A 10,761-nucleotide genomic window follows, 5' to 3' on the forward strand; every position below is an offset into this window, starting at 1 on the left:
TATCCCTTCATCCTTTTTCTAGGGTCCCTTACTTCCACTTGAAGGTTGAGAAACCTTCATCTCTAGAACCTTAGGTGACTTCGCACTATCCCAATCCCTTACTTTAGTTCTAGATCCCTTGTTTTAGTTGTTTTCAAGTGTTCAACCACAACCACTCCTAGAGAGGAGACTTTTTCCTTCATTTTCTCACCACATTCTTAGTCCACAGCTCGGTGATCAAACATATTTTAATTTTGGAAAAAGGGTGTGGAATTCTCATATAATATATGATATGACCAAGCACACCATTTCAATTTTAGGGCCACAAGGCTTCGCAGGTGCTTATTCATCTCCACATTCACACAAAATCTAGCAAAATCTAGTCTAGCCTTGGTACTAGTTGTTATGTAAGCTTTAATGAAGTTCCCAAATGAGTCTCCAATCCACTTGGAAACCCTCTCATCCTAGAATTCTAGAGGGAGCCCTAGTAGTCTAACCCAAATAGGCATAAGCCTGTGTAGATCAAAATTGGGGAAAAGACCTATTTTCCATTTGGTGAGCATCAAAAGGTGTTTACCATAATGCTAGGAGCCCGCCAAAATAATGTTTTTGTCAACTTCAACTATGAAGGTAAATAGAAAGAGAGATTTTTCCATCCTAGAGATAGTCTTACATCCAACTAGTCTCCATCTAGTTGAACAACATTTCCTGACCATGTCCACATTGGGTTAGAAAGAAAGAAAAAATCCTAGGTAGGCTCAAGGAGAGCTCAGAGGAGATCAAGTCAAATATCGATTCCAGTAGTGAAATATCAGGTGCTAATGATCCTTAAACCACCTTAGGTTGCTCCCTAGAATCCATAGGTATCTTGGAACCCAAGATAGCCCCTTACTAGTCTAACTTCAAAATTGCATCTCCCTTGGAACCCACAACCTTAGCGGGACCCCTAAGGGGGCCTATAATGTTTCTTCTTAATGACGACCTCTAAATTAGGAGGAAAAAATTACTCTATAATTATAAATGGATAAAATAAGATGTCAATTCAATTTATTATTTTGATTTCTATCAATTTAAATGTAAAAATTGACATGATTATTCAATTATAATTGGATCATTACCATCTGCATCAAAAGTTTCTTAGAAGGCCATAATGATATGCTATTCACCAAGACTAATATTAATATTTTTGCACAATATATTTTCATTAACATTTATTTAATTGAAATCAAAGAATTACAATATTCAATCCAAAATAACAATTACACAACATGATATATACTACATAACTTATAAATCAACATGGTGAATTTCAATATCTTCACACTAAACATTAAGATGTTCAACTTCTCCAACTAATTTCAAAGATTCAAATTATTATGTTAAATAAAATCAGAATTAAAAATATTACGATAACCAAAAAAACTTTTTAAAATGTCTTGTAATAATAATAATAACAATAAGTAATTAGTACTATATTATCTTGCTATAGGTAGTAATATTTATATGTAACTATAAGATAATATTAACTTCATGTTTGACTTTTATAATAAGTGTGTCCCATTAGATATTTTAATAAATTAGCCCTATTAAAGGAAGAAAATATGCATGTCATTCCCCTTCTAGAAATAGATTCATTCATAAAAAAAACTCAAATTATAATTTGGACCATAAAGTATGTCACTAAGACTAAAGTTTTTGCAAGATTGTAGCCTTAAGAAAGATCTTTGTTTAAGAATTATATTTATTTAATATTTTATATTCAACATTTATTTTTAAAGAAATAATATAAATATTTTGTTACAAAAAATTTAGAGGATAAGAGAAATAGAGAAATACAATGTATAAAAAAATTGTATATCTTATAACGATGGTTTTGTTTAAGACTGTAAGATAAAATTTTGATTTAGATATATAGGAAAGGTTACATTATGAAATAAACTTAGTCTAGATCATAATTAAATTTATGTTGGGTAAAAATACTTAGAAGTAAAGTATGCAAAAGGGAGAAAACATTAAATATTGATATTACCAATATTTTATGTCATTAAAAAGATAAGTTGGTTACTAATATCAAATGCACTTTTATCGACATTTTATCACACAATTTTATATGGATAGAGTTATTTGACTTGATTGATTGATTTTGTATTCAAATTTCTATTTCAACAATTATTATATTTGCATCAACATTATCCTTGCATTGTTCCAAGGAATTTGTATAGAATTCTAATTATTCTACTTACTCTACAATGTGGTTTTAGATACTTCTAATTTGCTACTCTATAGAGCACTTGTAAGTACCTTCTATCTTGATGTTAACAATATTTATTACAAATAAAAAATGAAATTAAATATATGAAGTAAATTATAATGTAGCTCCAATAATCATAGATGAAAACAAGACACATTATGCATAGAATTTAGGGTAAAGGAATCAATCAAATACTAGTTAGATTTAACTTTAAGGTTGATTTGTTTGAACATGAAAAACTAAAAAAATAGACCTATTTTCAAAATAATGAAAATCCAAGGTTATTTAATCTTACATATGATTTGATAAGGTATTATAAATTATTGTTTTGTTATTCAAATGATATTTCATTGTACCACATGTTTACATCAAAATAAGTAAAAATGGTCTCACTCTACTATAGATAGAAAAGTTTAGGAAACAAGAAGACAATGTTCTATATGAATAATTGATATGTATAATTTGAAAGTTAGTTTTCCTAGATTTTTTATAACTAATTGTATTTAGAAAATTGTATGTACAAATACCATTACAATTTTAGGTAGGGCAATACTTTCATTACCATAATTTTAGGTGGATTGCTTCAATATCATCCAACAAAGATCAAACATAGAAAGAATATTTTCCATATGGCGAGTTTTTTTTTGACAAAAATAAATAGTAATGCATAAGTCAATTTCTAAATGCCATCTTAAAGGAAAGAACTGCATATCAATTCTATATTTAAATTAATGTAACCAAATGGGAACCTCCCCTATCTCATGACATAGAAATTAGTGGGTAAGATCTAAGTGAAAAGCTTATGAGCTCTGTGTTAAAAAATTTCCATGTGTAGATACCATTTGAAATAAGTATTTTAGCTCAAGATGATGTAATGACTAGCTAGCAAAGAGACTAAGTGAGCTTAATTTGAAAATTTGAACCGATATAGTAATGTTACAACATTAGTTTAATTAGACAAATTTAAAAAATTGGGATACGAAACAATTTAAAGATATGTGAAAAATAGTCAATGCCAAGATGAAACCATTGAAAGAAGGAACCACATGCAAACTTGCACTGAAGGAGTCCACACAATCTTTGAGATAGCAAAATGTGTGAAAACTAGATAGATTCTCTATTGATATTCATGTTTAAAAATGAATTAGACATGTATTTAAATATAATATTCTAAATTCAAATTTCTAAAAAATTATATTTTAACTTGACATATATGTATAATTTGAACTTAAATTGAAAAGATGAACGTATCAAGTCAAAAAAAATAACAACATTGATCTAAATAAGCAAATAAAAAAAAATATTAAAGATAATCCAAAGGACATAAACAAAAAAGACTGATTCAAAAAACACCAAATATTAAGGATGGGTAAATCAGTTGGATTTATTAAAAAAACTAAACTAACTCAAAATAAAATGAGACAAAAAGAAACCTACAAGATATAAAATTTTGTCCATTACAAAGAGCTAGACCCAGTCTGAAAACACCCTCGTAGATTATCAACATAGGTAAATACCCAGCCCACTGCTGCTCCCCAGCCCTCGGCCCCTACCTATTAATTCTCGATATTGAGGGTAAATTACATAAGTCTTTCAAACTTCAATAAAACCAAAGAATATGTTTGAATTTTGTTTACATCAGATGATATTCAACTATTGTCAGAGTAAAAGCAAGCAATCGAAAGACAATAGTGAAATTTTAGACCCACGTACACAGAAAAAGAAAGGGCGAGCAGAAAATACCTAAAACAACAAATAAATGGAATCCACCCATAAATTAACACAGTCCATAAATCTATAAATAATTGGATATGCGTTGCAAATTACACTGATTATTACTAATGATGTTCTCTATTAATATTTGACAAAACGCCATACCTTTCCTGTCTAGCTGTCCTCCAAACTTTTGATCCCTGTAATGTAATCTGAACTTTGCAGTCTTTTTTTCCACTTTCAAGAACTCTCTGATATCCTTACAAAACAAAAAGAAACCTAAAATGAAAATTATCATTTTTTTGATCTCCAAAATTTCTAACAGAAACATTCCTTATATTGTCTAATCCTCACCTTAGCCAGATATCAATCTATTTTGTAATGTCTGCAATCTATTTTGTAATGTCTGCACGTACAAAGTGTAAGATATCACTGTGGAATAAACAGTAGGAGTCACTATATGTTACTGTAATAAACAACTTATAAATTACAAATTATTGACAAATGACATTGTAATAAAGAGAATTGAGACATGGCACCAAACCTGGGTGGTCTTTCATAGCGATCAGTGGTTCAATCTTTGACAAAATTGTCATTCATATTATCGCTAATTGGTTTCTCTCCTTTCTTCTGGCCAAGAGGATATCTACTCTGCAATGTTTAGAACATTTTTCTGAACTGAACTGAACTGAACTGCATTATGAATCCAAAACCACTGTTATTGTCTAATTTCTGTAATCATTTAATTTAACACCACCAAAATATTCATGTTTTAACTCGAATAGAGATATGACAACATTTATTATCGTTCCTGACAATTATAAGTTTAATTTATTTCCACTTCTATACTTTATATGGACTCTCCATTACCTTTCTCATGTTAAAGTTGTATGATTGATTTTATTGTTTAACTATCATTCTGGCTATAGACGAAGATGCTGACATGGAAGTCTTATGACTTCAGAAGAGGGCTATTCCAGAGAACAATTGTTAGGAACGTTGAGAAATCATTGTGCTGTATACCTATAAAAACAGCTATGCCAAACGACAACCATCATGGAGCATTGAGAAGTCATTGTGTTGTATCCCTGTAAATAAGCTTAACCCTTTCCTTTTCTTCCCTATTTTTCTATAAAAAGCTACATATGTTGCATGAATTGGGTAGATTTATTACGATTTATTTGGATCAGATCTGGTCATTTAATATCTCGGCTGTATTTCTCCCTTCTCCAAAGTAAATTATTGCTTATTACCTCCTTATATATGATAATACAGACAACATATGGAGGTAATATATGATAATATATAAAACATTGACATCCAAATCCTCTTGATATAAAAGCATCTTTGAAATAATTGTGTGCTTTACATGATAAACTTCATCAAACCTTCTTTTTACCAAACTTCGACCTTGCTGTCGATTATATCTAATCATTCATAAGTCACTCATATCCATTTGCATTAAATAGTTCAAGTCGAGACAACATGCATTAAATAGTGCAAGTCGAGACATTAAAAGAACATATGGAGTAGATCAACATTATTTACTTTTACTTCTATTTCCATTACGTCTTTATTTTTACAGAGAAACTCGTTATTTACCATGATATTATAGAGAATAAAAGATACCTAAATTAGAGAAATTTAAATCAAAATTAGAAGAAAAAAAAGTACAGTCTAAATTATTTTATAATTATGTCAAAGACTATTATTATGATAATTTTATATACAGATTTTCTACTTCAATTTTTATTTAAACTAAATCATCTGTCTAAAGAAATGTTCATATATATCATCATAAAATGTTTGAATCTAGTTTACTACATTCAAAAATATTTACTTGTACTTCTAAATGCCTCTAGATATTAATAATCGATATAAACAATTAAATATATATATGTTTGCAAATAAATTATTTATTTTATTCTAAAATATTACCTACAGTTCTTCAAATACCTAATATTAAAATATGTTATATACTAATATTAACTCTCTAACTCTAATGATATAAAAAAATCATTGAAATAATCATATGCATCATACTGAATTATATAGTTTTCCTTCCAATCTTCCTTACTTAAAACTTCCTACTCTAGAAAGCTATACTAGTGATTATCCATTAAGCTGAAAGTTTCATTTGTCCTCCCCTTGAGCACTCAATTGTGCAGACGGACCCAACCAAAAGTGAATATCAAGTAGACCCACATCATTATTGAAGCATGGCATAAGGTATAACATTCTTTTAAGAAATGCTTTACCCTAAAAGTAGTACACAAATTTTCTTTGTGAGAAAAAGACGATTTTGCAGTCCTCTCCTAGACTTGGAACAGTTTGTTTAGTGAAGGAACGGATGTTAACCAAATAAAATAACACAGGCGTTTTGAAGTGGGATTCACATGGCGCCTGCTACAAGACACAACCCCGTCGGGATTAAGAAATTGAGATTGAGGAATCATCTGAAATTTGGAAATTTATTTTACGTTTGCAGCAAACATTAAACAACTCCAACGTAGAACTAACCTTCACCATTCCATTCCTAGGCCCACATTTTAAGTCGAGCTCTTTAAGCATGTAATTTGGAAATTCAAAGTTTCCTAAAGAACAGGTTCACAATAATGGTTATTAATTTATCTAATAAATTTACGTTAAATCAAATTGATGTATAATGTATTTGGATTAGATTATAATTTTTATGAACAATTCAAACCACAATCTAATTTGCATGATCAGAATGAGCAAGTCAAAGAGGAAAAGTAAAAGTCTAATAACAGACAAGTAGGCCAAATAGACGAAAGAAACAAAGTAGTCTCAAGACCAATGACCAGTTCAAGTCTACAAATATCCTCGCAAACACTATAAAAAATATTGAATGAGACAGGTAAAATCTTCAAAAGAACAGAAACCCTAAGACTTTGTTTACTTAAATTGCAATCAGTGTTCGGTGGTCTGGTTAAACTGTAGCAATAAATACAGTAGGGTTATAAAGCAATTACAAGATAAGAATAAACTAATATTGGTTTTTAACGCAAAACTGATCCTGATAAAAAGATAAAGAGGGAAAAAGGAGTCCTTCAATCTACCTGAAAACTGGGAAGTCTCTGTTGGTTCTTCAAAGGAAAATTGCCAGGGCTCTATTAGCAGCACCAGTAAGAGAAAACGCTTGATATTATTGCTGATGGTCCATTTCCCTCTGCTGCCGTTTATCGATCTGCTAGATATTGCATAAAGTCTCTTGAGGACCTCTGTAAAGGGGTTTAACTGATTTTATCATAAACTTAAAATTGTATAGGAATAGAAATCAAGTGACAACGGGAGACAGCACGCAAGTCCACAGTCATTCCTCGCATATGAATGTTTACCAGCGTGCTCTCTCTCGTTGTCACCTGGGATCTAGTGAAAAACCGCCCTACAAAATTTATACAATTTTCTCAGACGCCCAACAATAGAAAGTCAAATATGAAAAAACAATAGGAAAAATAATCCAAGAACAAATTTTACAGACAGATCTCAGAGAACCCTATATACGGAAAAGGGAATGAAAATGGAAAGAGAATATAAGAAATCTCAACAGGAACAAAACAGAATAAAAAATACGGATACCCATTAGAGATCACAGAAAAACGGATCGAAAAACTGTACATGACTATGAAAATGACCCCATAAAAAATAATAACAATCAGAAGACACTAAAACCATCCATATTCAAAATCCCATGAGAAAAAGTAAATCAGAGAGTTAAAATCAATGAAAACCCATTTAGAGGCAGAGATTTGGGAGATCTCAGAATACGAGAGAAAGGGTGTTCTAAAGCTTCTGTACAGTGATATAAGTGAAAGGGGAGGAGGAAATAAGAACACAAAGGAACTGAGATGATAAGATAAATGAAGAACAAATAGAGTCCTCATATAAAATCACATCAATGTTAGGTTGTGAATGAATGTCACCATTGCAACAACTCCAAGCCCTTAATATACAACACGAAGAATATCACTAATACTTATAAAAGTTCTCCATTATTTGAATGGAGTCAGTCCAGGTACATTTAAGCCGTAAAAACCCGGAGTGGATGTACTTTGAAAATACATTACGGAAAAAACAACCAAACCATACCTCAGGGATTAAACATGTTAGTTGAACAAGGTAGTCGCTACAGTAAAGAGATAAAATTTATCATCTCCAAAGCGTACCAAAGTCCAAAGTCATGAGGGTCCACACAAGTGAAAAAGAACTGGAGTCTCTGGAATTAATTGGGTGGGTCCAGAGTCAGGATTCATTCCTGAGAGCTTGGAACGAATCAGGATCAGTCCGTGCACAAGTTATTTGAGGCATTGTAGGACATTTATCCTGGTTTCTGTCAAATACATTTCACTGTTTGGTGTTGAACCGAATTCTGTCGATTAGTGCAGAGGAGGCCATGATGGTAGTGTGCATCTGTCAATTTCATGTGGTCCATGGCCCTCATAATAAGCAATGCAGGGTTGAAATGTACCTTTAAACTAATCATATTAGTTGAAACTAGACCGGCTCTTCGAATTAGGTCGTCCTGCTGGTACAGCGTATTTGAGGGGTTAATCATATACGCTTTGAATTTTATAATGCTGCCTAGGAGTAGCATAGATGCAGCATGTGTGGCTATTTATGGTAATTGGGATTCTGGTTCACTGTAGAAGACTGTTCTTATCTCCGCTCAACAAGTTAAGGCTAGCGTGACTACGACCAAAGAATGTGGCAGAAGGAATGTGCAGGACTAACATTCTATAATTGCAAAGGAAGTGGTACTTTCATTGTTCAAAGGGAAAGAAAAGTAACAAGACAGGTGGTTTTTCTCGGGTAAATGCACTAATTGTATTACCCTTGGATGAATCTCTATATGGAAACTTAATAAAGGAGAGTTTGCTGATAATGATTGTTAGACTCCCACCGACTTTGTAGAGGTAGCTGAGCATCTTGAGGATTGTTGTTGTATTATTATAGAACTATGATGGAAGCTTTTGAATGGAGGCTGGTTTAGTGGCTAAATAGGTAATTAAAATGTAATTTATATAAAGAGGATTGAAGAGAAAAGATGAGCATTCTTTTTGGTAAGATATATGTTTTAGTTTGCATCGGGAATAATAGGGAACATGTCATTAATTCATCTAAATCGGGGTTCTATTGTCCCGTTGAAAGAAAAGCGGCATCCTCAAAATCTTTAGAGGGTTACGTATTTACAATCTCATTCGCATTATCACAGTTAAATGCCTCCTACAAGGGATTCAATGTAGTCTCATATTACAATAATACTTATATAAACCCTCACCCTCTAGTGTCCATTATAAAATAAATTTTCTTTCTTACCATTAAGGAAATTTTGGAAAACAACCAAACAATATCTTAACTAAAGATGTTTTAAAAATTGTGGCTTCAAACCACCTAGATTTAGAGTTGGTCACTTGCAAGCTATTGCTCTCTCCTTTGTTAGTTATTTATAGTTGTTGTTTGTCTAGTGGTTGTCTTTTTTTTTTTCTATTAAACTTTTTTTATCAATTTGTCTTTCTTGTATAAAGGTAGAAGTCATTGCAAAATTCTATTTCACATTTAACCAAAAAAGAAATAATATTGATATTATTTTATATTTTAAATAATCTTTAAAATATATTTGTTATCTTTATTAAGAATTTAAAAAATTATATAAATTTAGTTAGTTGTATCAATAATGTTAAAAATAAGAAACACATAGTATAAATTTAAAGTGGTAAAATTATATCTATAAAACTCATCCAAGATGAAACAAGAACATAAAGACACTTTCACTACATCTTGTCCAGTCAAAGACTTTAGGGTTTATTCATAGATTCTTTGTAATTCTAATACACTTGCACCAATCACTTAACTTCACACACTTATCAATCACTCATTTGTCTAGAATTGGATGGACCCCTTTGTAATTATAATTCCTAAATAGACCCACCAACACACAATTGTCTTTATTTCTAATGAACACAACTTAATAAATATATTATTTTACTATTTATACTTTTTAAATTGTTAATTTATTAATCAAACATAAACTATATTTATATAAATAAATGACATGTAAAAACAGGAAGGAGACATGAAGGGAGGGAGAAGATTAAGTAGATTGGAAGGGCATAATTTAATTAATTTTAATATATAATAAATAAAAAAGTTAGTTATATGATTTTGTAGGAAGGTGAGCTAAATGGAAGGACTACATGTAAGTGTAGGCATGTGTGCACATACATATATAAATATTGGTAAATGTAATACAAATTCTAAAATAGTTATATGTATCTAGACAATGTTAAGATTTTTAAATTCATTAATAAAACTACTTCATATTGTTGTGAACAGAAAAAGATGTCATATAGACATTATATTATAGTGTTTAATTATTTCTTCTCCAATAAAAAAGAGAAGGATCTCTTCAAAGTGTTTTCTAATTCCAATGTGCTTCCACTACCCACCCAATATCACATACTTGGCTTAAAATGAACAATCCACTTTTTAATTATGATACTTTTGTAGACCCATCATTACACACTTGTCTTAATTTTCAATTAACTCTAGTTAATAAATATATCATTTTAATATTTATACTTTATAAAATATTATTCTTAGTACTCTGAGAGGTAGTTTATTATTCATATTTAATTTTACTTGATTTCAATTTGTGGAAAAAAACATTTGTAACATTATTTGCTAGAAACAAAGAGCTACTAGAAGGATTTAACGAGCTTCAAAAATGTGTGTGTGTGTGTGTGTGTGTAATCTTCAACAAAGTTTCAACCAAGAATTTCTTGAACGTATATGTCACA

General features: G+C 30.6%; 1 long non-coding RNA gene across 3 annotated transcripts; it reads right to left on the reverse strand.

Annotated features, from left to right (window-relative positions):
* Window positions 1-3,589: 3,589 nt before the first annotated feature.
* LOC149564831 (uncharacterized) lies at window positions 3,590-7,968 on the reverse strand. 3 transcript variants are annotated; one of them, XR_016361456.1, is made up of 5 exons: window positions 7,024-7,968; window positions 4,488-4,636; window positions 4,298-4,375; window positions 4,109-4,194; window positions 3,590-3,973 (listed from the first exon to the last, which is right to left on the reverse strand). It is a non-coding gene; the product is annotated as an uncharacterized LOC149564831 (long non-coding RNA). The 3 variants fall into 3 exon arrangements; XR_016361457.1 differs by having other exon boundaries at window positions 3,590-3,783; window positions 4,109-4,202; XR_016361455.1 differs by having other exon boundaries at window positions 4,109-4,202; window positions 7,024-7,967.
* Between the last annotated feature and the right edge of the window lie 2,793 nt (window positions 7,969-10,761).

The sequence above is a fragment of the Cupressus sempervirens genome, chromosome 3 (assembly GCF_028749045.1).
Source record: "Cupressus sempervirens isolate cs-2001-9-10 chromosome 3, ASM2874904v1, whole genome shotgun sequence".
Lineage (NCBI taxonomy): Eukaryota > Viridiplantae > Streptophyta > Pinopsida > Cupressales > Cupressaceae > Cupressus > Cupressus sempervirens.